The following is a 7,713-nucleotide window of genomic DNA, read 5'->3' on the forward strand; positions in this document are numbered from 1 at the left end:
AGAACTATTCTGATAGCATTTCACTGTAAGTTCACCTGCTCAAAATAGGAACAGCCAGAAATTTTATGTTTTTATAGAGAGAGAGTTATGCCATCTTATTATTATTGAGCAATATACACTAAACACTAAATTTTGTTCTTACTATTGTATAAATATTCAATATCTGGACTCTAAGTGCAATCAGAATAGAAAATTTATAATAGTGCTGCTAATTATATATGGAGAGAAAATGGCAATAATTATATTTTTATTTCTCTATAGTATTGTGAAAAAAAAATTCTCATGTGTAAATAATAATTATTACAATCTGGCTAATAAATGGGATTTTCAAATGAACCAACTTTAAAGAAATCAATTTATGAATGAAAGAACATTTTTTTTTAGGGAAAGAGGAAGCTTTTCTTCCTTATTAGCACATTTGGTATACTGAGTATTAGGTCAGAATATTCTAAGTAAGGCAATGGCTTTGTCTTAATTAGGGTGCAATTTCAGAATAAAGTTGATGCATGTAGAGGTTTAGGATCCTTCAATGTGCACATGTGCTTAAAAACAATTCTAAGTTTTAAGATGCTAGGCAGGTAGTCATTATAAACAGTTATGATTTCTAGATTAAATGGAGAATTCTGGGAGTAGAGTTCCACAAGTTTTAAAGTTGCCAAGTTTATAGACTTAGTTTATAGACTTAGATAATCAACTTGGCACATTTAGAGCAACATTACATACTAAAAGAAGTCACATGAGTTCCCTAAATCAATACAAAAGTGCATTTCCTTTTTATAACAATTGCTATTTAAGGCTAGTTTTTCTCCATTTTATGTCTGCATTCTGTATGTATGTGTGAGTATAGGTATCAAACAAAAGTATATACTGTAATATCATCAAAAGAATTGAAGCAAAAGTGAGCAAAAGAATTGAAATGGAAATGGGCTGGCCACACAGCAAGAAGAATTGATGTAAAGTCAACCAAAACAGTGATAGCCACTTTCTATTGCTTGAATTCAAGGAGATTGGGGAGAAGCTACTGTTTGGAAGGAGGAGAAAGGAGGGAAAGGGCCATTTTCATTTGCTGTTTGAATTCCATTGCACTTTGAATTCAAACAAGACCATTCACAGATTAGGCTGGGGGAGGAACTACTGGCTGAGAAGGAAAAGAAAGGAGGGAAAAAGCCATCCACCATTGCACTTTCAATTCACAAAGGGTAGGGGAATAGCTCCTGGCTGGGACTTTGAGACTTAATGAGACAAGGAGGAGAGAAAGCTAGAATTATATAACTATGATTCTTTTATGTACGCTGAGAGCACATGCACCGAGACAAATCACACTTGGCCAAAAAAATTCTATTCTATTCTATTCTATTCTATTCACCAAAAATAGTTCAGTATTATACTTGTTTTATAGCTGTGTTTCAAAGTACTCTTTCAAATTTGGATACTGTCCTCTTTTGAAAATAAAGTACTAGTCTACGTGGACATATTACCTATCTAGAATCCCTAATCTCTGCTTTGCAAGCAGAAATCAGGTGTAAAATTCAGTCATTCCATTCTAATGAGCCACATTACCAGCATCCTGTATGTTAGTACAGGGTACATGTGTGTTAGGGGTTGCCATTATAAACTGCATAGTGTAAACTGTTAATGAAAGGGTTAATGTGCACTCAAAGAGTTAACATTTAATTGCAGAGTAAATGTTCAAGGCTATGTCGTCATTGAAGTTATAAAAGCTCATGATTCTGCCCGGTCACTTCCTTGTTACTTTTTCTTTTGCCTGAAACGGGGGAGTCGTGTCCAGGCTCTGTGCCTGTATAAGCTGCGTGCTTTATCTGTATTGTATTTTAGCTTCATGCTTTATCTATATTATATTTAGCTTTGTACTTGTTATCTATATTCTGTTTTGTTCTGTATTTGCTACGTGTATATTTTGAACTGTTTATATTTTGTTTATATTTAAATAATACTTATTTAACTAAGTCTGTGTCTTGGCTTTATCACACATCCACGCTCTATTAAAATTCTCTGCTCGGTATTGTCGAAGGTTTCATAGCATAGCTATCCGAGACAAGCCAACACTGTACCACAAAGATCCTGCAGGAGAAGAGCAGCATGGACAACTGTGGGATTGGGCAGGGTGAGAGCTGTGAAACACAAACACAATGCTTATGTGGTGTCCCAGTATAATAGATATAATGTGCTGGCTGACCTTAATAGGGACACTAAAGCAACAGGTCAAAGTAGTTGTGATACCGATGACTCAAATAAGCAGGGGATCATGGTCCAAGATGAAGAACGCATCTTGGAAATTAGAAAGTGCGAATCATCTATTACACATCAGTCACACAAGAGCAGCAAGGCATACAAAAAGAGAAGACACCTTCTGGTTGGTGATTCAATTGTAGGAAAGGACAACAAGGTTTTGAAAGAAATCAGATGTCTGCCAGGTGCTACTGCCAGCAGAGACAAGAGATATACTGTATTCTTAAGATAGTCAAGATTGCCAGTGATGTTGATGCTATTATATATTTTAGCACAAACAATCTGTCCTAAAAAGATGTACTCTGTGTGCAGAATGACTTCCCAAGCTTGGGGTATGAACTTAGTAGTATAAGTTGTAGGCTTATCTTTTCAGAAATATTACCAATATATAAGGAACAAAAAGGGAAAGGCCAATGTGTAGCAAAGTTTAATGTGTGGCTAAAATAGTGGTGTAAAAGGGAAGGCTTTGACTATATTAGTCATGATGTCTGCAGCTGGTCCAATGAAAAACTATACATAAGAGATGGTTTGCATCCATCAAAGAAAAGGACTGAGTCACTTGGTATTAAATTTACAGATTTCCTGGATAAACATTTAAACTGAACAGTGGAGACAGAGAATTTATTGATTCAGATCATTTCTGTTCCCAGCAATCTAATATTGATAGGGTTAACAGGGCACACAATAAATATAAGGGTAATTTTATCAGCCCTGCTGTCAAGCAAAGTCTAGGATTTAATAGAGAGTGCCATACCATGTGCACTGATCAATCAGGTGGCAATAAAAATGGGGCAGACAGGCACAAGACTGCAGACAGTTATGTAGACACTAAACACAGGGTCAACCAAAATTGACTTAAATGCCTATACACCAATGTACAGAGTATGAGGAATAAACAAGGTGAATTAGAAATTTAAGTAAATGAGGGAAGATATGATATAGTTGCCATTACAGAAAATTGGTGGGATGAAACTGGTAATTGGAATTTATAGCTAGAGGGGTTTAAAAAGATAGCTGGATCTTGAGGAATGAAGACAAGATAAGTAATTGCACCGATGATGAGATCACTAGGCTGGAAATAATTATGAAGAATAGGGAGAGGATCATTAACATTGCATTTTTTCATAGCAGACTAATAAACCATATCAGTCAAGAATAGAAGCAAAACAATTAAGACTATTGTGCAAAAAATACATTCACAATAGAATTTTTTTGATAAAGATTTAAAATCTTTCAGATTACATAAGAAGAAATTATGCACTCCTCACAATGCTTAATTTCTTTTGAAACTCTGAAAACTCCTAAATACCAGCAAATATTCTGATAGCATTTCACTATAACCTCTCTAGCCCCAAATGGAAACAACCAAAGATATTATGTACTGCACAATAATACTACATTTTGTTCTTGCTATTGCATAAATAGCCAATATCTGGGCTCCAAGTGCAACCAGAATCCAGAATTAATAATAGTGCTGCTAATTACATATACAGAGAAAATGACAATGATTATAATTTTATTTCTATTTTTATTTTATAGTAGGTGTGTCAAACTTGATTTCGCTGAGGACCACAACAGGGTTGTATTTGACCACAGAGGGCCAGAGTGGGTGTGACCAGCTTAATGTCAGTCATGTCTGGGGTACCTGTGGTATCCCAAAGAATTCTGACAGAAAAAAATTGACTCCTGAATGTTAAAGAGTTAAGTTATCAAGGACATGCATGGGATTCCAGCAGATATCCAGGAGATAGGAGTAATTAGCGGTGGATGTGATGTGCCAGTGCCTGGAAGCTGTAAGGGCCTGGATGGGGGCCAGCAGACACAAGCTCAATCCAGACTGCTGAACCTTGATCACCATCTCTCAGCTGTGGCCAGGGGGATCTTTGCCCAGGGTTGCCTGGTTTACCAGCTGCAGTCCTATCTGGATGCACAGTCGCAGAAGCCTTTATCACCTCCTGTCTTGATTATTACAACATGCTCTACATGGGGCTACCCTTGAAGAATGTTTGGACATTCCAAATTGCCCAGAAGGCAGCTGCGTGAGCTATCATGGGTGTACCTTGGTACACCCATATAACACCTACACTCTGTGAGCTCACTGGCTTCCTATTATCTCTGGGCACAATTCAAGGTGTTGGTTATTACCTATAAAGCCCTACATGGCTCAGGGCCAAACTATTCACAGGACCGCCTTTTGCTGCATACCTCCCAAAGACCAATAAGAACACAAATAGTTGGCCTCCTTCAGGTCCCATTGACTAAACAATGCAGGTTGGTGGGGCCACAGGGTTGGGCCTTCTCTGTTGCCACCCCGGCTCTATTTATTTATTTATTTATTAGATTTATATGCCACCCATCTCCGTAGACTCGGGGTGGCTAACAACAATAATAAAAACAGCATATAACAAATCTAATATTTAAAATAACTAAAAACCCTTATTAAAAACTAAAAATACACACAAACATACCAAGCATAAATTGTATAGGCCTAGGGGGAAGGAATATCTCAATTCCCCCATACCTGACGACAGAGGTGGTTTTTAAGTAGCTTATGAAAGGCGAGGAGGGTGGGGGCAATTCTGATCTCTGGGGGGATTTGGTTCCAGAGGGCCGGGGCCACCACAGAGAAGGCTCTTCCCCTGGGTCCCACCAAATGACATTGTTTAGTTGACGGGACCCGGAGAAGGCCAACTCTGTGGGACCTAACTGGTCACTGGGATTTGTGTGGTAGAAGGCAGTCCCGGAGATATTCTGGTCCGATGCCATGAAGGGCTTTATAGGTCATAACCAACACTTTGAATTGTGGAAACTGATTGGCAACCAATGCAGACTGCGGAGTGTTGGTGTAACATGGGCATACTTAGGGAAGCCCATGATTGCTCTAGCAGCTGCATTTTGCACGATCTGAAGTTTCCGAACACTTTTCAAAGGTAGCCCCATGTAGAGAGCATTACAGTAGTCGAACCTTGAGGTGATGAGGGCATGAGTGACTGTGAGCAGTGACTCCCAGTCCAGATAGGGCCACAACTGGGCAAACGCCCCCCTCGCCACAGCTGAAAGATGTTTCTCTAATGTGAGCTGTGGATTGAGGAGGACCCCCAAGTTGCGGACCTTCTCTGAGGGGGTCAATAATTCCCCCCCAAGGGTGATGGATGGATAGAGGGAATTGTCCTTGGGAGGCCACTTCGTCTTATCAGGGTTGAATTTGAGTCTGTTGACATCCATCCAGACCCCAACAGCCTCCAGGTAGAAAAAAATAAGATCAGAACTATTCAAATGAAAAAAAAATTCAGAATGAAATAGGAGAATTGGAAAGTAAAATGCAAAAAGATCCAGATAATTTAAAAGTAAAAGAAGAGAAAGAATTATTAAAACATAAAATAAATTTGATAGGATGAAATTGCTCAAAAGATTAAAATGGCAAGACAAAATTACTTTGAGCAGGCTAATAAGCCTGGTTGCTGGTTGTCTGAAAAAGAAAAAAAGTACATATGACAATTAGAAGATGAATTAGAAAATAAACAATTTGAATTGGGGGAGAAAAAAAGATTGCAATTTTTTTTTCAAAAAATATATGAGAGGGATGAAATAGAGGAGTAAAATATGCAAACCTACTTAAATCAATCTAAGATACCAGAAATACAGACAGAATGGAAGAAGACGTAATAATCGCAGAGTTAGAAAACAGGATTAAGAAACAGAATAATAATAAAACCCACTGTTCTGCAGTGGTTCTCCTCCTACCTCTCTGGTCGGTCGCAGTCGGTGTTAGTGGGGGTTCAGAGGTCGACCTCTAGGTCTCTCCCATGTGGCGTACCTCAGGGGTTGGTCCTCTCCCCCCTGCTATTTAATATCTACATGAAACTGCTGGGGGAGATCATCCAAGGGCATGGAGTGAGGTATCATCAATATGCCGATGATACCCAGTTATACATCTCCACCCCATGTCCAGTCAACGAAGCAGTGGAAATGATGTGCTGGTGCCTGGGGGCTGTTGGGGCCTGGATGGGTGTCAACAAACTCAAACTCAACCCAGACAAGACGGAGTGGCTGTGGGTCTTGACTCCCAAGGACAATTCCATCTGTCCGTCCATTACCCTGGGGGGAGAATCATTGACCCCCTCAGAGAGGGTCCGCAACTTGGGCGTCCTCCTCAATCCACAGCTCACATTAGAGAAACATCTTTCAGCTGTGGTGAGGGGGGCATTTGCCCAGGTTCGCCTGGTGCACCAGTTGCAACCCTATTTGGACCGGGAGTCACTGCTCACGGTCACTCATGCCCTCATCACCTCGAGGCTCGACTACTGTAACACTCTCTACATGGGGCTACATTTGAAAAGTGTTCGGAAACTTCAGATCGTGCAGAATGCAGCTGCGAGAGCCATCATGGGCTTTCCCAAATATGCCCATGTTACACCAACACTCCGCAGTCTGCATTGGTTGCCGATCAGTTTCCGGTCACAATTCAAAGTGTTGGTTATGACCTATAAAGCCCTTCAAGGCACCGTACCAGATTATCTCAGGGACCGCCTTTTGCTGCACGAATCCCAGCCACCAATTAGGTCCCACAGAGTGAGTCTTCTCTGGGTCCCGTCAACTAAACAATGCTGCTTGGCGGGACCCAGGGGAAGAGCCTTCTCTGTGGCGGCCCCAGCCCTCTGGAACCAACTCCCCCCAGAGAGAATTGCCCCCACCCTCCTTGCCTTTCATAAGCTACTTAAAACCCACCTCTGCCATCAGGCATGGGGAAACTGAGATATTCTTTCCCCCTAGGCCTTTACAATTTTATGTATGGTATGTCTGTATGTATGTTTGGTATTTATATTAATGCGTTTTTAATCGTTTTTAGTATTGGATTATTTTGTATGTTGTTTTATTATTGTTGTTAGCTGCCCCGAGTCTCCGGAGAGGGGCGGCATACAAATCCAATAAATCAAATCAATCAAATAAAAAGACAAAAATATTAACAAAAAAATTAACAGATAAAGAAAATCAAAATTTGGTAAATAAATTAGGAATACAAATAGAAAAAAAGGTCAAGTATTTAGGTATAAATTTATCTGCAAAATCTATAACAATTAAAGATGATAATTATATAGAATTTCTAAAAAAAATTGAAGGGAAATTAGAAAAATGGAACAAATTACCCATTCCATTCATTGGAAGAATATGGGCTATAAAAATGTCAATTTTACTGCAAGTGCTATATTTATTCTAAACGATTCCAATCACCCGGAAAAAGTTTTTTTTTTCAAAAAATGAATAAGATTGTAGCCAAATGTATATGGGAGGGGAAAAAACCCAGAATTAGATTGCAACATCTTCAAGATAACAGAAAACAATGGGGTTTTGGGCTTCCTGATTTTGAACTACACTACTATGCATCAATAATAAATTGGTTAAGAGACTGGATTAATTTAAAGAATAAAAGATTACTTCTATTGGAGGGACATGATTTATTGT

The sequence above is a fragment of the Erythrolamprus reginae genome, unplaced genomic scaffold (genome assembly GCF_031021105.1).
Source record: "Erythrolamprus reginae isolate rEryReg1 unplaced genomic scaffold, rEryReg1.hap1 H_1, whole genome shotgun sequence".
Classification (NCBI taxonomy): Eukaryota; Metazoa; Chordata; class Lepidosauria; order Squamata; family Dipsadidae; genus Erythrolamprus; species Erythrolamprus reginae.